Source organism: Pseudophryne corroboree, unplaced genomic scaffold (genome assembly GCF_028390025.1).
Source record: "Pseudophryne corroboree isolate aPseCor3 unplaced genomic scaffold, aPseCor3.hap2 scaffold_251, whole genome shotgun sequence".
Classification (NCBI taxonomy): Eukaryota; Metazoa; Chordata; class Amphibia; order Anura; family Myobatrachidae; genus Pseudophryne; species Pseudophryne corroboree.
In genome coordinates this window covers 507,766-529,799 of record NW_026969167.1, presented here as the reverse complement: position 1 = coordinate 529,799, position 22,034 = coordinate 507,766, and the positions used below count along the sequence as shown (strand labels likewise).

Genomic DNA, 22,034 nt, shown 5'->3' with positions numbered 1-22,034 from the left:
GCTTTGCTATGATGATCAACAAGTCACAAGGGCAAACACTCAGGGCTTGAGGTGTAGATCTTAGGACCAGCTGCTACAAGCATGGCAGAGGTGTCACTATCACTGGTGACACCCAGAGAGGTGGCGAGGGAGATTGTAATGCAGTGCGCGCAGATAAGCAGCGCAATGGTAAAAAGGAGGCATGGTTTCATAGGTAGGGGCGTGGCCTGGTGGCCTGAATCTACATTTTGTTGCTCCGGGTGTCCCGGGGGTTGGGGGCTGCACCGGGGACTAGTGTGTGAGCGGTGCTGGCTCCTGCACAGTGACATGGCATGGCCACTAGAGATGTGCACCGGAAATTTTTCGGGTTTTGTGTTTTGGTTTTGGGTTCGGTTCCGCGGCCGTGTTTTGTGTTCGAACGCATTTTGGCTAAACCTCACCGAATTTTTTTTGTGAGAGAGACCTGAGACAAAGAGATCTGAATTATACGAGAGCCGACCAGGGGAAACACAAATTATGCAGTCAAGTTTCCCACATTTGGGGAAATCGCAGGGGCAGCACACCCAGAGTGCAATGGGTGAGCCTTGCCCTGGGAGAAGCACCTTCATGATCATAGTATCTCACCTGGCAGGTAAGTAGGAGTTGGGCAAGAACTGGGGAGGGTCGCTGCTCGGGCACCCCCCTGTCAAGTGAAGGAGATCCAACTGAGGCAGCACAAAGGAACTCTCGAAAGAAGAACAAGGCTAGAGGAAGATCTGAGACAAAGAAATCTGACTTTTACCAGAGCTGACCAGAAGAAAGCACAAACACAGTCCCCCCACTACCAACAAATAAAGCAGTCGCGTTTCCCACATTTGGGGAAATCACAGGGGTCAGCATACCCAGAATGCAATGAATGAACCTCACCCTGGGAGAGTAATCTTCATGACCATGGTATCTCCTATGCAAAATAAGTATGATTTGGGATAGGGCTGGGGAGGGCCGCTGCTCAGGCACATCTCTGTCAAGTAAAGGAGATTCAACTGAGGCAGCACAAGGGAACTCCAGCATCCTCTACAGACTAAGAGAAAAGGATTTACCGGTAGGTATTAAAATCCTATTTTCTCATACGACCTAGAGGATGCTGGGTCACATTAAGAACCATGGGGTTATATGGGCTGGGGAGGGCCGCTGCTCATGCACATCTCTGTCAAGTAAAGGAGATTCAACTGAGGCAGCACAAGGGAACTCTCATCTGGGGACAACAACTGCAGGGAGAACACATATTTTCAGATGAACATGGGAGGGCAGAAGGCTGCCTAATACTGAAGCACCCCCAAACAACAAACCAAATGCAACAACTAGTGCAAGCATTCCTGGGGGAAGGCCTGCAGCAGATGGATTTGCATACGGTGATGTCATCCAAGCAGTGGGTCAAAGTTGGCTTCAACCCTCGTCTGCATATGAAAAGAGAAAAGGGGCGTGCAGGGCATGACTAGTGGCAGCAGCTTCAGCACGAGGTGGAAGTGGATCTTGATCTTTCCCTATTTTTGGAACCTCAACATTTTTGTTCTCCATGGCCTTCTCTGATGTAATCAGAGTTAGATTTGATTAAGTGATTTTATAAAAAAACAGCTAGGAAGCACAATTTAGCAGTGGGTTGCAGAGAAAAAGAATAATGCTGGCAGAAAAATCCAATTGAGTGATTAAACAGCTCTTCATTTTCTGGCTTTATTTTTATGATAACAAATTTGTTCTCTGAAAAGTGTCCACAAAGCCAAATATCTGATTAACATCTTTGTAGGGATGGTTTTTCACCTATTACTAAATTAAACTTGCTTCATTGGAAAGGCAGCAAGATGCATCCTCATTTCAATATCTACGGAAATAATACAGGTTGACACCAGGAAACATTAACGCCACTGCATCTTTACTGTTTTCTCATGTGGAAGTCTGTTTAATGTGAAAACAAGGTGATATCTAATTAGCACACAGGTAAGGAATTAAGAAAATCTTTATTTAAGGGTGAAGATGTTTCTCACAAAATCGTTGCCCCAATGCATCATTGAAATTCAAGCTGGAAAGATGATTTTAATATATCACTTGTACATTTTGTATTGCTCTTCTGGTGACAATGTAGTTTGTTTTTGTCAATTACCATTTTAATTATCGGGTAAAGAAAATTAAGTGGATTTTTGAAAGAAAACAATACTGTCAATATACTATTAAAACAAATTAAAATGGTAAAAGTTATTGTACTTTAAGTAAAAATAAAAGAGCAAAAATATCAATCCCAGTTTTGGATTACGTTAATTAACAAAAAAAAAATGCATATAGCAGAGGATAGTTTCAATCTGCCTACCTCTGGGTTATGGACCCAGCATGCTTCCATTACAGTACTCTGCTGCACATGTAAGTGCAAAAGATCCTGAAGCACTCACTCATCATGGGAAAGTACCAATGTGTTTCTTCATTGGTTGATGGAAGAAACATCTTACAAAAACTCTCCACATTATTGACTTTTTAAAATGTTTCTAGGAATCGTTCTAGATGAATGCTTATTAGCCTTTGTCAGTATGTACTTTTGCAAAGTGTCGCTGTGGCGCAATCAGTTAGTGTGTAAGGCTATTAACCAAAAGGTTGGTGGTTCAATCCCACCCAGGGACTTAATTGACCTTGTTATCAGATTTTGGTGATCTTTAAGTAGACAAGTCAAAATTTCAAACCCCCTGTTATGGTGTAGGGTACCTGGCCTTCTCTGATGTAGTTAGATTTGATTCAGTGATTTTATAAAAACAGCTAGGAAGCACAATTTAGCAGTGGGTTGCAGAGAAAAAGAAATATGCTGGCAGAAAAATCCAATTGAGTGATTAAACAGCTCTTCATTTTCTGGCTTTATTTTTATGCTAACTAATTTGTTCTCTGAAAAGTGTCCACAAAGCCAAGTATCTGATTAACATATTTGTAGGGATGGTTTTTCATCTATTACTAAATTAAACTTGCTTCATTGGAAAGGCAGCAAGATGCATCCTCATTTCAATATCTACTGAAATAATACAGGTTGACACCAGGAAACATTAACGCCACTGCATCCTTGCTGCTTTCTCATGTGGAAGTCTGTTTAATGTGAAAACAAGGTGATATCTAATTAGCACACAGGTAAGGAATTAAGAAAATCTTTATTTAAGGGTGAAGATGTTTCTCACATAATCGTTGCCCCAATGCATCATTGAAATTCAAGCTGGAAAGATGATTTTAATATATCACTTGTACATTTTGTATTGCTCTTCTGGTGACAATGTAGTTTGTTTTTGTTAATTACCATTTTAATAATAGGGTAAAGAAAATTAAGTGGATTTTTGAAAGAAAACAATACTGTCAATATACTATTAAAACAAATTAAAATGGTAAAAGTTATTGTACTTTAAGTAAAAATAAAAGCTAAAATATCAATCCCAGTTTTGGATTACTTTAATGAACAAAAAAAAATGCATATAGCAAAGGATAGTTTCAATCTGCCTACCTCTGGGTTATGGGCCCAGCATGCTTCCATTGCAGTACTCTGCTGCACATTTAAGTGCAAGAGATCCTGAAGCACTCACTCATCATGCGAAAGTACCAATGTGTTTCTTCATTGGTTGCTGGAAGAAACATCTTACAAAAACTCTCCAGATTATTGACTTTTTAAAGTTTTTCTAGGAAACGTTCTAGATGAATGCTTATTAGTCTTTGTCAGTATGGACTTTTTGCAAAGTGTCTCTGTGGCGCAATCTGTTAGTGTGTTCAGCTATTAATCAAAAGGTTGGTGGTTCAATCCCACCCAGGGACGTAATTGACCTTGTGATCAGATTTTGGTGATATTTAAGTAGACAAGTCAAAATTGCAAACCCTCTCTTATGGTGTAGGGTACCTGGCCTTCTCTGATGTAATCAGAGTTAGATTTGATTAAGTGATTTTATAAAAAAAACAGCTAGGAAGCACAATTTAGCAGTGGGTTGCAGAGAAAAAGAAAAATGCTGGCAGAAAAATCCAATTGAGTGATTAAACAGCTCTTCATTTTCTGGCTTTATTTTTATGATAACAAATTTGTTCTCTGAAAAGTGTCCACAAAGCCAAGTATCTGATTAACATCTTTGTAGGGATGGTTTTTCACCTATTACTAAATTAAACTTGCTTCATTAAAAAGGCAGCAAGATGCATCCTCATTTCAATATCTACAGAAATAATACAGGTTGACACCAGGAAACATTAACACCACTGCATCTTTGCTGTTTTCTCATGTGGAAGTCTGTTTAATGTGAAAACAAGGTGATATCTAATTAGCACACAGGTAAAGAATTAAGAAAATCTTTATTTAAGGGTGAAGATGTTTCTCACAAAATCGTTGCCCCAATGCATCATTGAAATTCAAGCTGGAAAGATGATTTTAATATATCACTTGTACATTTTGTATTGCTCTTCTGGTGACAATGTAGTTTGTTTTTGTCAATTACCATTTTAATAATCGGGTAAAGAAAATTAATTGGATTTTTGAAAGAAAACAATACTGTCAATATACTATTAAAACAAATTAAAATGGTAAAAGTTGTTGTACTTTAAGTAAAAATAAAAGCTAAAATATCAATCCCAGTTTTGGATTACTTTAATGAACAAAAAAAAATGCATATAGCAAAGGATAGTTTCAATCTGCCTACCTCTGGGTTATGGGCCCAGCATGCTTCCATTGCAGTACTCTGCTGCACATGTAAGTGCAAGAGATCCTGAAGCACTCACTCATCATGCGAAAGTACCAATGTGTTTCTTCGTTGGTTGCTGGAAGAAACATCTTACAAAAACTCTCCAGATTATTGACTTTTTAAAGTTTTTTTAGGAAACGTTCTAGATGAATGCTTATTAGTCTTTGTCAGTATGTACTTTTTGCAAAGTGTCTCTGTGGCGCAATTGGTTAGTATGTTCAGCTATTAATCAAAAAGTTGGTGGTTCAATCCCACCCAGGGACATAATTGACCTTGTGATCAGATTTTGGTGATATTTAAGTAGACAAGTCAAAATTGCAAACCCCCTCTTATGGTGTAGGGTACCTGGCCTTCTCTGATGTAATCAGAGTTAGATTTGATTAAGTGATTTTATAAAAAAACAGCTAGGAAGCACAATTTAGCAGTGGGTTGCAGAGAAAAAGAAAAATGCTGGCAGAAAAATCCAATTGAGTGATTAAACAGCTCTTCATTTTCTGGCTTTATTTTTATGATAACAAATTTGTTCTCTGAAAAGTGTCCACAAAGCCAAGTATCTGATTAACATTTTTGTAGGGATGGTTTTTCACCTATTACTAAATTAAACTTGCTTCATTGGAAAGGCAGCAAGATGCATCCTCATTTCAATATCTACGGAAATAATACAGGTTGACACCAGGAAACATTAACGCCACTGCATCTTTGCTGTTTTCTCATGTGGAAGTCTGTTTAATGTGAAAACAAGGTGATATCTAATTAGCACACAGGTAAGGAATTAAGAAAATCTTTATTTAAGGGTGAAGATGTTTCTCACAAAATCGTTGCCCCAATGCATCATTGAAATTCAAGCTGGAAAGATGATTTTAATATATCACTTGTACATTTTGTATTGCTCTTCTGGTGACAATGTAGTTTGTTTTTGTCAATTACCATTTTAAAAATCGGGTAAAGAAAATTAATTGGATTTTTGAAAGAAAACAATACTGTCAATATACTATTAAAACAAATTAAAATGGTAAAAGTTATTGTACTTTAAGTAAAAATAAAAGCTAAAATATCAATCCCAGTTTTGGGTTACTTTAATGAACAAAAAAAAAATGCATATAGCAAAGGATAGTTTCAATCTGCCTACCTCTGGGTTATGGGCCCAGCATGCTTCCAGTGCAGTACTCTGCTGCACATGTAAGTGCAAGAGATCCTGAAGCACTCACTCATCATGCGAAAGTACCAATGTGTTTCTTCATTGGTTGCTGGAAGAAACATCTTACAAAAACTCTCCAGATTATTGACTTTTTAAAGTTTTTCTAGGAAACGTTCTAGATGAATGCTTATTAGTCTTTGTCAGTATGTACTTTTTGCAAAGTGTCTCTGTGGCGCAATCGGTTAGTGTGTTCAGCTATTAATCAGAAGGTTGGTGGTTCAATCCCACCCAGGGACGTAATTGACATTGTGATCAGATTTTGGTAATATTTAAGTAGACAAGTCAAAATTGCAAAACCCCTCTTATGGTGTAGGGTACCTGGCCTTCTCTGATGTAATCAGAGTTAGATTTGATTAAGTGATTTTATAAAAAAAACAGCTAGGAAGCACAATTTAGCAGTGGGTTGCAGAGAAAAAGAAAAATGCTGGCAGAAAAATCCAATTGTGTGATTAAACAGCTCTTCATTTTCTGGCTTTATTTTTATGATAACAAATTTGTTCTCTGAAAAGTGTCCACAAAGCCAAGTATCTGATTAACATCTTTGTAGGGATGGTTTTTCACCTATTACTAAATTAAACTTGCTTCATTGGAAAGGCAGCAAGATGCATCCTCATTTCAATATCTACGGAAATAATACAGGTTGACACCAGGAAACATTAACGCCACTGCATCTTTGCTGTTTTCTCATGTGGAAGTCTGTTTAATGTGAAAACAAAGTGATATCTAATTAGCACACAGGTAAGGAATTAAGAAAATCTTTATTTAAGGGTGAAGATGTTTCTCACAAAATCGTTGCCCCAATGCATCATTGAAATCCAAGCTGGAAAGATAATTTTAATATATCACTTGTACATTTTGTATTGCTCTTCTGGTGACAATGTAGTTTGTTTTTGTCAATTACCATTTTAATAATCGGGTAAAGAAAATTAATTGGATTTTTGAAAGAAAACAATACTGTCAATATACTATTAAAACAAATTAAAATGGTAAAAGTTATTGTACTTTAAGTAAAAATAAAAGAGCAAAAATATCAATCCCAGTTTTGGATTACTTTAATTAACAAAAAAAAATGCATATAGCAGAGGATAGTTTCAATCTGCCTACCTCTGGGTTATGGACCCAGCATGCTTTCATAACAGTACTCTGCTGCACATGTAAGTGCAAGAGATCCTGAAGCACTCACTCATCATGGGAAAGTACCAATGTGTTTCTTCATTGGTTGATGGAAGAAACATCTTACAAAAACTCTCCAGATTATTGACTATTTAAAGTTTTTATAGGAAACGTTCTAGATTAATGCTTATTAGCCTTTGTCAGTATGTACTTTTGCAAAGTGTCGCTGTGGCGCAATCAGTTAGTGTGTACAGCTATTAACCAAAAGGTTGGTGGTTCAATCCCACCCAGGGACATAATTGACCTTGTTATCAGATTTTGTTGATCTTTAAGTAGACAAGTCAAAATTTCGAAAACCCCTGTTATGGTGTAGGGTACCTGGCCTTCTCTGATGTAATCAGAGTTAGATTTGATTCAGTGATTTTATAAAAACAGCTAGGAAGCACAATTTAGCAGTGGGTTGCAGAGAAAAAGAAATATGCTGGCAGAAAAATCCAATTGAGTGATTAAACAGCTCTTCATTTTCTGGCTTTATTTTTATGCTAACTAATTTGTTCTCTGAAAAGTGTCCACAAAGCCAAGTATCTGATTAACATATTTGTAGGGATGGTTTTTCACCTATTACTAAATTAAACTTGCTTCATTGGAAAGGCAGCAAGATGCATCCTCATTTCAATATCTACTGAAATAATACAGGTTGACACCAGGAAACATTAACGCCACTGCATCCTTGCTGCTTTCTCATGTGGAAGTCTGTTTAATGTGAAAACAAGGTGATATCTAATTAGCACACAGGTAAGGAATTAAGAAAATCTTTATTTAAGGGTAAAGATGTTTCTCACAAAATCATTGCCCCAATGCATCATTGAAATTCAAGCTGGAAAGATGATTTTAATATATCACTTGTACATTTTGTATTGCTCTTCTGGTGACAATGTAGTTTGTTTTTGTCAATTACCATTTTAATAATAGGGTAAAGAAAATTAAGTGGATTTTTGAAAGAAAACAATACTGTCAATATACTATTAAAACAAATTAAAATGGTAAAAGTTATTGTACTTTAAGTAAAAATAAAAGCTAAAATATCAATCCCAGTTTTGGATTACTTTAATGAACAAAAAAAAATGCATATAGCAAAGGATAGTTTCAATCTGCCTACCTCTGGGTTATGGGCCCAGCATGCTTCCATTGCAGTACTCTGCTGCACATGTAAGTGCAAGAGATCCTGAAGCACTCACTCATCATGCGAAAGTACCAATGTGTTTCTTCATTGGTTGCTGGAAGAAACATCTTACAAAAACTCTCCAGATTATTGACTTTTTAAAGTTTTTCTAGGAAACGTTCTAGATGAATGCTTATTAGTCTTTGTCAGTATATTCTTTTTGCAAAGTGTCTCTGTGGCGCAATCGGTTAGTGTGTTCAGCTATTAATCAAAAGGTTGGTGGTTCAATCCCACCCAGGGACGTAATTGACCTTGTGATCAGATTTTGGTGATATTTAAGTAGACAAGTCAAAATTGCAAACCCCCTCTTATGGTGTAGGGTACCTGGCCTTCTCTGATGTAATCAGAGTTAGATTTGATTAAGTGATTTTATAAAAAAACAGCTAGGAAGCACAATTTAGCAGTGGGTTGCAGAGAAAAAGAAAAAAGCTGGCAGAAAAATACAATTGAGTGATTAAACAGCTCTTCATTTTCTGGCTTTATTTTTATGATAACAAATTTGTTCTCTGAAAAGTGTCCACAAAGCCAAGTATCTGATTAACATCTTTGTAGGGATGGTTTTTCACCTATTACTAAATTAAACTTGCTTCATTGGAAAGGCAGCAAGATGCATCCTCATTTCAATATCTACGGAAATAATACAGGTTGACACCATGAAACATTAACGCCACTGCATCTTTGCTGTTTTCTCATGTGGAAGTCTGTTTAATGTGAAAACAAGGTGATATCTAATTAGCACACAGGTAAGGAATTAAGAAAATCTTTATTTAAGGGTGAAGATGTTTCTCACAAAATCGTTGCCCCAATGCATCATTGAAATCCAAGCTGGAAAGATGATTTTAATATATCACTTGTACATTTTGTATTGCTCTTCTGGTGACAATGTAGTTTGTTTTTGTCAATTACCATTTTAATAATCGGGTAAAGAAAATTAAGTGGATTTTTGAAAGAAAACAATACTGTCAATATACTATTAAAACAAATTAAAATGGTAAAACTTATTGTTACTTTAAGTAAAAATAAAAGAGCAAAAATATCAATCCCAGTTTTGGTTTACTTTAATTAACAAAAAAAAATGCATATAGCAGAGGATAGTTTCAATCTGCCTACCTCTGGGTTATGGACCCAGCGAGCTTCCATTACAGTACTCTGCTGCACATGTAATTGCAAGAGATCCTGAAGCACTCACTCATCATGGGAAAGTACCAATGTGTTTCTTCATTGGTTGATGGAAGAAACATCTTACAAAAACTCTCCAGATTATTGACTATTTAAAGTTTTTCTAGGAAACGTTCTAGATGAATGCTTATTAGCCTTTGTCAGTATGTACTTTTGCAAAGTGTCGCTGTGGCACAATCAGTTAGTGTGTATGGCTATTAACCAAAAGGTTGGTGGTTCAATCCCACCCAGGGACGTAATTGACCTTGTTATCAGATTTTGGTGATCTTTAAGTAGACAAGTCAAAATTTCAAAAACCCCTGTTATGGTGTAGGGTACCTGGCCTTCTCTGATGTAATCAGAGTTAGATTTGATTCAGTGATTTTATAAAAACAGCTAGGAAGCACAATTTAGCAGTGGTTTGCAGAGAAAAAGAAATATGCTGGCAAAAAAATCCAATTGAGTGATTAAACAGCTCTTCATTTTCTGGCTTTATTTTTATGCTATCAAATTTGTTCTCTGAAAAGTGTCCACAAAGCCAAGTATCTGATTAACATCTTTGTAGGGATGGTTTTTCACCTATTACTAAATTAAACTTGCTTCATTGGAAAGGCAGCAAGATGCATCCTCATTTCAATATCTACTGAAATAATACAGGTTGACACCAGGAAACATTAACGCCACTGCATCCTTGCTGCTTTCTCATGTGTAAGTCTGTTTAATGTGAAAACAAGGTGATATCTAATTAGCACACAGGTAAGGAATTAAGAAAATCTTTATTTAAGGGTGAAGATGTTTCTCACAAAATCGTTGCCCCAATGCATCATTGAAATTCAAGCTGGAAAGATGATTTTAATATATCACTTGTACATTTTGTATTGCTCTTCTGGTGACAATGTAGTTTGTTTTTGTCAATTACCATTTTAATAATAGGGTAAAGAAAATTAAGTGGATTTTTGAAAGAAAACAATACTGTCAATATACTATTAAAACAAATTAAAATGGTAAAAGTTATTGTACTTTAAGTAAAAATAAAAGAGCAAAAATATCAATCCCAGTTTTGGATTACTTTAATTAACAAAAAAAAATGCATATAGCAGAGGATAGTTTCAATCTGCCTACCTCTGGGTTATGGGCCCAGCATGCTTCCATTGCAGTACTCTGCTGCACATGTAAGTGCAAGAGATCCTGAAGCACTCACTCATCATGGGAAAGTACCAATGCGTTTCTTCATTGGTTGATGGAAGAAACATCTTACAAAATCTCTCCAGATTATTGACTTTTTAAAGTTTTCTAGGAAACGTTCTAGATGAATGCTTATTAGCCTTTGTCAGTATGTACTTTTGCAAAGTGTCTCTGTGGTGCAATCGGTTAGTGTGTTTGGTTATTAACCAAAGGGTTGGTGGTTCAATCCCACCCAGGGATGTTATTGACCTTGTCATCAGATTTTGGTGATCTTTAAGTAGACAAGTCAAAATTTCAAACCCCCTCTTATGGTGTAGGGTACCTGGCCTACTCTGATGTAATCAGAGTTAGATTTGATTAAGTGATTTTATCAAAAAACAGCTAGGAAGCACAATTTAGCAGTGGGTTGCAGAGAAAATGAAATATGCTGGCAGAAAAATCCAATTGAGTGATTAAACAGCTCTTCATTTTCTGGCTTTATTTTTATGCTAACAAATTTGTTCTCTGAAAAGTGTCCACAAAGCCAAGTATCGGATTAACATCTTTGTAGGGATGGTTTTTCACCTATTACTAAATTAAACTTGCTTCATTGGAAAGGCAGCAAGATGCATCCTCATTTCAATATCTACTGAAATAATACAGGTTGACACCAGGAAACATTAACGCCACTGCATCCTTGCTGCTTTCTCATGTGGAAGTCTGTTTAATGTGAAAACAAGGTGATATCTAATTAGCACACAGGTAAGGAATTAAGAAAATCTTTATTTAAGGGTGAAGATGTTTCTCACAAAATCGTTGCCCCAATGCATCATTGAAATTCAAGCTGGAAAGATGATTTTAATATATCACTTGTACATTTTGTATTGCTCTTCTGGTGACAATGTAGTTTGTTTTTGTCAATTACCATTTTAATAATCGGGTAAAGAAAATTAAGTGGATTTTTGAAAGAAAACAATACTGTCAATATACTATTAAAACATATTAAAATGGTAAAAGTTATTGTACTTTAAGTAAAAATAAAAGAGAAAAAATATCAATCCCAGTTTTGGATTACTTTAATTAACAAAAAAAAAATGCATATAGCAGAGGATAGTTTCAATCTGCCTACCTCTGGGTTATGAACCCAGCATGCTTTCATTACAGTACTCTGCTGCACATGTAAGTGCAAGAGATCTTGAAGCACTCACTCATCATGGGAAAGTAACAATGTGTTTCTTTGTTGGTTGATGGAAGAAACATCTTACAAAAACTCTCCAGATTATTGACTTTTTAAAGTTTTTCTAGGAAACGTTCTAGATGAATGCTTATTAGCCTTTGTCAGTATGGACTTTTGCAAAGTGTCTCTGTGGCGCAATTGGTTAGTGTGATTGGTTATTAACCAAAGGGTTGGTGGTTCAATCCCACCCAGGGATGTAATTGACCTTGTTATCAGATTTTGGTGATCTTTAAGTAGACAAGTCAAAATTTCAAAAACCCCTGTTATGGTGTAGGGTGCCTGGCCTTCTCTGATGTAATCAGAGTTAGATTTGATTCAGTGATTTTATAAAAACAGCTAGGAAGCACAATTTAGCAGTGGTTTGCAGAGAAAAAGAAATATGCTGGCAAAAAAATCCAATTGAGTGATTAAACAGCTCTTCATTTTCTGGCTTTATTTTTATGATAACAAATTTGTTCTCTGAAAAGTGTCCACAAAGCCAAGTATCTGATTAACATCTTTGTAGGGATGGTTTTTCACCTATTACTAAATTAAACTTGCTTCATTGGAAAGGCAGCAAGATGCATCCTCATTTCAATATCTACTGAAATAATACAGGTTGACACCAGGAAACATTAACGCCACTGCATCCTTGCCGATGATAACCTCAAGTTGGGTCATTCGGTGCTGCAGAGTCGTACGCACTCTTCCACCCGTTCAAGAGCTTTGGTATAACCCCATGGTTCTTAATGTGACCCCAGCATCCTCTAGGTCGTATGAGAAAATAGGATTTTAATACCTACCGGTAAATCCTTTTCTCTTAGTCTGTAGAGGATGCTGGAGTTCCCTTGTGCTGCCTCAGTTGAATCTCCTTTACTTGACAGAGATGTGCCTGAGCAGCGGCCCTCCCCAGCCCTATCCCAAATCATACTTATTTTGCATAGGAGATACCATGGTCATGAAGATTATTCTCCCAGGGTGAGGTTCATTCATTGCATTCTGGGTATGCTGACCCCTGTGATTTCCCCAAATGTGGGTAACTCGACTGCATTATTTGTGGTAGTGGGGGACTGTGTTTGTGTTTTCCTCTGGTCAGCTCTGGTAAAAGTCAGATTTCTTTGTTTCAGATCTTCCTCTAGCCTTGTTCTTCTTTCGAGAGTTCCCTTGTGCTGCCTCAGTTGGATCTCCTTCACTTGACAGGGGGGTGCCCGAGCAGCGACCCTCCCCAGCTCAAGCCCAACTCCTACTTACCTGCCAGGTGAGATACTATGATCATGAAGGTGCTTCTCCCAGGGCAAGGCTCACCCATTGCACTCTGGGTGTGCTGCCCCTGCGATTTCCCCAAATGTGGGAAACTTGACTGCATAATTTGTGTTTCCCCTGGTCGGCTCTCGTATAATTCAGATCTCTTTGTCTCAGGTCTCTCTCCAGCCTAGTTTGCTGTCTGTTTCCACTTCTTTTTTCTTGAGCCCCTCCCTTTTATACCCTTGTGCACTATCCTGACTTCTCCTCCTGTCTGCTTACTTTGTGCCTTCCAATGCACAATGCAAACTACACACCCTTTTACTTGCCTTACAGAGCAGCTCTGGAGCTGTTACAGTGCCAAGCTGCTGTAAGAAATCAGCTTGAATGCTTCAGGGGCTGGGGCATTGTCAACATGAGCCCCACACCGAAGGAGGGTGGGGGTGTTTAATGCGAACTAAGGGTCATCCAAGCGCCGCAAAAGGCCGCCATGCCCTGCATACCCCTTTTCTCTTTTCATATGCAGATGAGGGTTCCAGCCAACTTTGGCCCACTGCTTGGATGACATCACCGTATGCAAATCCATCTTCTGCAGAACTTCCCCCAGGAATGCTTGTACTAGTTGTTGCATTTGGTTTGTTGTTTGGGGGTGCTTCAGTATTAGGCAGCCTTCTGCCCTCCCATGTTCATCTGAAAATATGTGTTCTCCCTGCAGTTGTTGTCTCCAGATGAGAGTTCCCTTGTGCTGCCTCAGTTGAATCTCCTTTACTTGACAGAGATGTGCCTGAGCAGCGGCCCTCCCCAGCCCTATCCCAAATCATACTTATTTTGCATAGGCGATACCATGGTCATGAAGATTGTTCTCCCAGGGTGAGGTTCATTCATTGCATTCTGGGTATGCTGACCCCTGTGATTTCCCCAAATGTGGGAAACTCGACTGCATTATTTGTGGTAGTGGGGGACTGTGTTTGTGCTTTCCTCTGGTCAGCTCTGGTAAAAGTCAGATTTCTTTGTCTCAGATCTTCCTCTAGCCTTGTTCTTCTTTCGAGAGTTCCCTTGTGCTGCCTCAGTTGGATCTCCTTCACTTGACAGGGGGTGCCCGAGCAGCAATCCTCCACAGCTCTGGCCCAACTCCTACTTACCTGCCAGGAGAGATACTATGATCTTCACTGTTAGGGCAATCAGGATGTGGAATTCCCTGCCAGGGAAGGTGGTAATGGCGGACTCTGTAATTGGATTTAAAAAAGGAATGGATACATTTCTGAATGAAAAAGCTATCCAAGGTTATAATACTTAAAATATCAACATGGTTAATCCGGGGGTAACATGAGTTGTAGTAGCTAACTAGTCATAAAACATTATTCAGCAAGTATGTAGAATCATCACAACTTAAAACAGGTTGAACACGATGGGCAATTTGCCTCTATTCAACCTCAAAAACTATGTTACTATATGTTACTATATTACTATGTTACTGTAGTATACAGAACACCACAATGCAATGAGCAGTGATAGTGAGCACTGATGAGGATACTAGAACTGACACTGAGCAGCAAGATGCAGCACTGGACTATTAGTAATGTACTGTAGTATGCTGAGTACAACAATGCAGCACAAGACAATGAGCAGTGATACTGAGCACTGATGAGGATACTACTGAGAACTGACACTGAGCAGGAGAGACACACTACTAGTATTACTGAGCAGCAATAAGTATCCACTGATACTGAGCACTGATATTGAGATTTCCACTGAGAGAACATAGCCACGTCCTCTCCGCTCTCTCTTCAATGCACGAGTAAAAATGGCGGCAACGCGCAGCTCTTTATATGGAATCCGAATCTCGCGAGAATCCGACAGCGGGATGATGACATTTTCCCTTGTTCAGGTTTTCCGAGTCAGGCGGGAACAACCGAGCCTGCCTCGTACCAGTGTAAACCACGTGGAGTTCGTGGGGAATTCGGTTCTCGGAGAACCGAACCCGCTCCTCTCTACCTTATACCCATCAATTTTTTTTATTTTCAATCTAAGCCCCTGCAGTTTTCTGTAAGCATCTGCTTTGCTATGATGATCAACAAGTCACAAGGGCAAACACTCAGGGCTTGAGGCGTAGATCTTAGGACCAGCTGCTACAAGCATGGCAGAGGTGTCACTATCACTGGTGACACCCAGAGAGGTGGCGAGGGAGATTGTAATGCAGTGCGCGCAGATAAGCAGCGCAATGGTAAAAAGGAGGCATGGTTTCATAGGTAGGGGCGTGGCCTGGTGGCCTGAATCTACATTTTGTTGCTCCGGGTGTCCCGGGGGTTGGGGGCTGCACCGGGGACTAGTGTGTGAGCGGTGCTGGCTCCTGCACAGTGAAAGACAAAAACAGAATTGGGCGCTGATATTTGAATTAAACGCTAGCTGCACATTCCTGGGGCCTGGTTTGTAAGCCTCCAATTAATTTAAAACAAGAAAAAACAATCTGGAACAGCGCTTAGCATTTAATAAAAACTTTTTTTATTTTATTGTCTATAAAATTAAATAAAAAATAAAAGATAATAAATAAAAAATAATAATATATATATGAAATTGCGGGAATTATGCAATTATACAGTTACCGGCCGGATTTCTTATAATATACATTCAATCCATAAAACAATTAATATGTATATAATACACAACTGTTGCACACAGCAAGAAATTTTAAAATAATTATATATTTAGGCACAACAGAATAAACTCCACTAATAGGAATGACTTTTTATGTTGACAGATATAACTTAGCAGGCGTCCCTGCGCTGTATAGTGCCACTTGTATTATCCGTTTAATTTGTTTGGACAAAACTTGTATAATTTATCCTTCCTTTAAGAAGCAAAAATGAAGCAACAGTCTCTGTGTGGAATATACGGCAATTCTGATGTAAAACTGTCCATGTATCAGCACAGCGGCATGATAAGAAAACTGTTATATGAACGTGGTAATTTGAGACTCCCTTTAACACCAGATAACGCACCAACCTCTATATAATGATGTTGTATAGCTCAGATGAAGGAGAGTCCTCCTTATTCCCCCTTAGCACTGGGGTCCGGAAAACCGGGTACTGAGATGTGCGGTGTTTAAGAGGCAGTCAGCGTCTCCTGGAGTGAATGAATAAGCCGGCCGGCTGTAGCTCACTTGTCATCACATACGCGTTTCTCCGCCTTCATGTAACCTCGGCGGCTTCCTCAGTGTGTATGGAGCCTCTCAGTTGTTACCCGGTTTATAAGCCGGGTCTGTCTCTCCGTCTTCCTGTTTCATTAATACACGTGTGCTGAATTGCGTGTCAGACCTCCTTTTAATTCCACATTATATGTCACAGGTCACAGCACAGGATCTCGTCCAGAACCAAAGTTCTAATGCAGGTTAATCAATTACTCTATCATTGTATTACATAATGGTATCGCACAAAAAAATTATCCTTAATTAGTGGAGTTATCTGCATAATTCTAATCCTCTATATAAATGCGTAGTCACACACATAATTTCAACAAGCAATTTGTCAATTAAAATATACCTTTTACACATATCTCCACATATTCACTATTCCCATTGTGCTTTATACATCAGCAATACATAATTTTCATTAATTTAAATATCTAGAATATCCTCATAATATTGATCAATAATATATATTGATTAGAATCCTCAGTACCTAGTGCATATTAATAGTGCTATTCATTTTATAATAGATTATGCTTATGAATTATAGATTGAGTTTTACACTTATAGAATTCAATATAACAAACACAACTAATTGTTGCCATGTTGAATACCAAAAAAGAGAAGATAAACACACATCCTTTATACCTCACATCCTATATTCCTCTTTTAACTTGGAACTCTAAACAGTATATTTAAACTAGTATGACATAATTAACTGGTATATATTGATTTGCACTAAACCCCATTTAATTCAACAGTGTCATTTAATCCATTAGGCATCATTGTATCTAATTTAAAAATCCAATACGCTTCGCGTCTACATAATAACCCATACCTATTACCCCCCCGTTTAGTCATTGCGATTTGTTCTATGGCTACCATTGTAATACCTTCAAATTTACCTTTACAGCACTGAGTTATATGGTTCGATACTGGGTGTTGTATGTTCTTTCTAATATTACGTCTATGTTCCATGAAACGTATATGCATGGTACGTGTAGTACGACCTACATATTGTCTGCCACACATGCACGTTAATAAATAAATAACGTATGTAGATAGGCAATTAATGAATTCTTTTATTGGAAATTTTTCTTTGGTCATAAATGACTGGAATTCTGTACTTTTACGAGGAAGGTAGTTACACGATAAACATTCCGATTTACCACACCTATGAAATCCACTAGGTTTTTGTGGTAGCCAAGTTGTATCTATATTTTGAGCCTTTTTCCCTTCATAATGGCTAGTCACCAATTTTGATTTTAAATTATCAGCCCGTCTAAAGATGACTGTGCCCCTAGGGTCTACATCTGTTTTTATTAATTCATCAGAAAGTAACATCTGTGTATTCCTTTTGATGATACATCCAATTTGGTGTGCACAACAGTTATATTTTGTAGAGAAGAGGCAACTTTTTTCCTTGTTCTTATTCTCCTCTTGATTTCTTACTTCTATAGTTCTGGGTTCTAGTAATCTATCCCTATCCATTTTGGTAACATCCTTATATGCTTTTTCTAACAATTCACAGGGATAACCCTGTTCCCGGAACGAATCCATCAATTTAGATGCCTGTGCCTGAAAAGTGGACAGTTCTGTGCAGTTTCTTCGCAACCTTACAAGTTGACCCCTTGGGATATTTGATTTCCAAGTGTGTTTGTGTGCACTTTTGTAATTTAGATATCTATTTTGATCTACTGGTTTTATGAAAGTTTTGGTAACCAGTTTATTACCCTCGGTGGACAAGTCTATATCCAAAAAATTTAAAGAAGTATTGCTATACTTATATGTGAATTTTAGTCCAAATTCATTGGTATTGAGTGTGTCTGTGAAATTAACAAGTGATTGTAAATCCCCTGCCCAAATAATAAATAAATCATCTATATAACGACCATAGTAGACCAGATCCGCGCCGAGCCCGCCACCCCACACATGGGCATCCTCAAAGACGCCCATATATAGGTTCGCAAAACTCGGCGCGAATCTGGCCCCCATGGCCGCACCACGTGTCTGTAAATAAAAATGTGAATCGAAAACAAAATAATTGTGTGTCAAAATAAATGTGATCGAATCTAAAAGGAAGGCACGTAGAGAGTCAGAAATTTCACTTTGCTTTAAATAATGTTCAATAGCCAACACACCTCTATCATGAGGGATATTGGAATAAAGCGATTCCACATCGCAAGTAAGTAGATAATAATGTTTTTTCCATTCTATTTTATTAATTGTATTCAGAAAGTGTTGAGTATCTTTTATATATGATTTAAGACTCTCCACGTGCCCCTGTAAAAAATGATCCACAAAAAAAGATAAATTATTGGTTAAAGATCCCACCCCCGAAATAATAGGACGACCTGGTGGATTAGAAAGTGACTTATGAATTTTTGGTAAATAATAAAAAGTGGCAGTGATGGGGTGTGCACAACTTAAAAAATTGAATGTTTCTTTGGAGATAGTACCGTCCCCAAGGGCAGACTCAAGTAGACACACATATTGTCTTTGAAAAAGGGTGGTGGGGTTGGCATCCAATTTACGATAAAATTGTTCATTCTCCAATTGCCTATGACACTCTGTCACATAATCATTGGTATTAAGAATTACCACCCCACCACCCTTATCAGCAGATTTGATTATGATATCTTGATTTTTTTGTAATAAGCATAATGCTTTTCGTTCCCCAGGGGTCAAGTTATCCCCACAGATTGGGCCTTCCGCTTTATTACAAATATCCCTAAAGCTATTGAGGGTTGACTTATAGAAACTTTCTATGTATGGACCCTTATAGGTCAGAGGGTAAAAATCTGACATTTTCTTGAAAGGATTACGTTTAATATCAAAGACAGGCATCTCTTTATCTTGATTAACCTCTCCCTCCACCTGAAGTGACTCCAAGATGGTTAATGCATTATCATCATTGTTATCCAAAAATATGGGCATCTCCTGACTGTTTATGGTTTTTAATTGTTTTAATGCGAAGTATCGTTTCCTACTCAACATCCGGACATACCGGTTTAAATCTACAAATAACTGAAATAGGTTTGGTCGTGCGGCAGGGGCATAGTTTAATCCCTTCTCTAGAACTTTTATTTCATCATGATTTAGTACTTTGTTAGATAAATTGAAAATTCCCTTTCCAGGTTTTTTGTTGTTAATATTACAATCTGTTATCTTTTGCGGGGTGTTTTCATTTCGTTTCCCTCTGCCCCCTCTACATCCTCTGATTCTAAATTTCTGCTTCTTTTTCTTAGGCCTTGCGATCCCTGCCACCTTATCTGTGGCTGGAATCTGTTCCCCCCTAAAAAAACTGGTTCTCCAGGTGTAGTTTGGAGATCATCATCGGTTTCTGAGTATTTGGGAAATTGTCTGTTTCTATTTTTAGGTATAGCTCCTCCTTCCCTCCTAATATCCAATGTATGGTATCTATTTTTGTATACTATATCAGACCTTTCTTTATATCTTCTATTTTCAATTGAGTTTGTACGTACTTCCCTCCCTCTAGCTTTTGATTTCATGAATTGAGAGTACCTATGGATTTGTGAATTGTTAAATTGTTGTTTGGGTCTATATTCATGGTATTCTTTTTCATTAACCTTGGACCTTTTATTATATGTTCTTGTCATCTCTCTCTGATAATCCAATACATCCCTCTCCATTTTGTGTTCCTTTCTTTCTATCAATGACTGTTCGAATTCTTCTAATTTCTTATTAACCTTCCCATCTCTTATTAGGAATTCCTCTAATTTTTCATAGCTCTTAAGTGATGTGTGTATCTTTTCTATTTCTAATTGTATCTCATTGACTTTACATTCTCTATATTTCACTAGTAATTTCATGAGATCCCTGGAGCAAACATCCAATATGTTGTTCCACTGTTCTGAAAATATTTTATCCTCCTTAAAGGTGGATTCTTTGAGGATTCTCAAACCCCTGGGGACAAGTCCCTCATCTAAATATTTCTGTAGTGATATCTGGTCCCACCAATGTTTAGTTTCTGTAATGCATAGATGTTCAAGATTATTGAATAATTTATGCATTTGGGTGAGATCATCCTGTGGTATGTCCATTGCAATGGTGCTTTTCTTATTCCCCTTAATGTAATTATCACGTCTCTCCATTCTTTGGGTAATGCACCTGAGCATGGACATTATTCACAGACAGAGAAACTATTTTAACCAACAAGGAATATTTTGATTTTATAAAATTATGTAAGATAAACAAAAATATGTTAAACAACTACAATTTTGTGCTCCCTAGAACAAGTGAGTTAATTAATTAATTAGCTCGAATGGCTGTGTGTATATCACTTTAAAACATACAGCTGCCACAAATAAACCAATTTGTAAAAAGCAAAAGACAAAAACAGAATTGGGCGCTGATATTTGAATTAAACGCTAGCTGCACATTCCTGGGGCCTGGTTTGTAAGCCTCCAATTAATTTAAAACAAGAAAAAACAATCTGGAACAGCGCTTAGCATTTAATAAAAACTTTTTTTATTTTATTGTCTATAAAATTAAATAAAAAATAAAAGATAATAAATAAAAAATAATAATATATATATGAAATTGCGGGAATTATGCAATTATACAGTTACCGGCCGGATTTCTTATAATATACATTCAATCCATAAAACAATTAATATGTATATAATACACAACTGTTGCACACAGCAAGAAATTTTAAAATAATTATATATTTAGGCACAACAGAATAAACTCCACTAATAGGAATGACTTTTTATGTTGACAGATATAACTTAGCAGGCGTCCCTGCGCTGTATAGTGCCACTTGTATTATCCGTTTAATTTGTTTGGACAAAACTTGTATAATTTATCCTTCCTTTAAGAAGCAAAAATGAAGCAACAGTCTCTGTGTGGAATATACGGCAATTCTGATGTAAAACTGTCCATGTATCAGCACAGCGGCATGATAAGAAAACTGTTATATGAACGTGGTAATTTGAGACTCCCTTTAACACCAGATAACGCACCAACCTCTATATAATGATGTTGTATAGCTCAGATGAAGGAGAGTCCTCCTTATTCCCCCTTAGCACTGGGGTCCGGAAAACCGGGTACTGAGATGTGCGGTGTTTAAGAGGCAGTCAGCGTCTCCTGGAGTGAATGAATAAGCCGGCCGGCTGTAGCTCACTTGTCATCACATACGCGTTTCTCCGCCTTCATGTAACCTCGGCGGCTTCCTCAGTGTGTATGGAGCCTCTCAGTTGTTACCCGGTTTATAAGCCGGGTCTGTCTCTCCGTCTTCCTGTTTCATTAATACACGTGTGCTGAATTGCGTGTCAGACCTCCTTTTAATTCCACATTATATGTCACAGGTCACAGCACAGGATCTCGTCCAGAACCAAAGTTCTAATGCAGGTTAATCAATTACTCTATCATTGTATTACATAATGGTATCGCACAAAAAAATTATCCTTAATTAGTGGAGTTATCTGCATAATTCTAATCCTCTATATAAATGCGTAGTCACACACATAATTTCAACAAGCAATTTGTCAATTAAAATATACCTTTTACACATATCTCCACATATTCACTATTCCCATTGTGCTTTATACATCAGCAATACATAATTTTCATTAATTTAAATATCTAGAATATCCTCATAATATTGATCAATAATATATATTGATTAGAATCCTCAGTACCTAGTGCATATTAATAGTGCTATTCATTTTATAATAGATTATGCTTATGAATTATAGATTGAGTTTTACACTTATAGAATTCAATATAACAAACACAACTAATTGTTGCCATGTTGAATACCAAAAAAGAGAAGATAAACACACATCCTTTATACCTCACATCCTATATTCCTCTTT

The 22,034-nt window shown here is 37.4% G+C and overlaps 5 non-coding genes across 5 annotated transcripts; 3 read left to right on the top strand and 2 right to left on the bottom strand.

The window, feature by feature from the left end:
* Positions 1-455: 455 nt before the first annotated feature.
* Positions 456-618, bottom strand: LOC135011858 (U1 spliceosomal RNA). Its single transcript, XR_010210898.1, has one exon. It is a non-coding gene; the product is annotated as a U1 spliceosomal RNA (small nuclear RNA).
* Positions 619-770: 152 nt separating this feature from the next.
* On the bottom strand, positions 771-936 carry LOC135011847 (U1 spliceosomal RNA). The gene has a single exon (XR_010210888.1). It is a non-coding gene; the product is annotated as a U1 spliceosomal RNA (small nuclear RNA).
* Positions 937-12,692: 11,756 nt separating this feature from the next.
* On the top strand, positions 12,693-12,856 carry LOC135011769 (U1 spliceosomal RNA). The gene has a single exon (XR_010210815.1). It is a non-coding gene; the product is annotated as a U1 spliceosomal RNA (small nuclear RNA).
* Positions 12,857-13,008: 152 nt separating this feature from the next.
* On the top strand, positions 13,009-13,171 carry LOC135011857 (U1 spliceosomal RNA). The gene has a single exon (XR_010210897.1). It is a non-coding gene; the product is annotated as a U1 spliceosomal RNA (small nuclear RNA).
* A 655-nt stretch (positions 13,172-13,826) lies between these two features.
* LOC135011725 (U1 spliceosomal RNA) lies at positions 13,827-13,990 on the top strand. The gene has a single exon (XR_010210771.1). It is a non-coding gene; the product is annotated as a U1 spliceosomal RNA (small nuclear RNA).
* Positions 13,991-22,034: the final 8,044 nt, after the last annotated feature.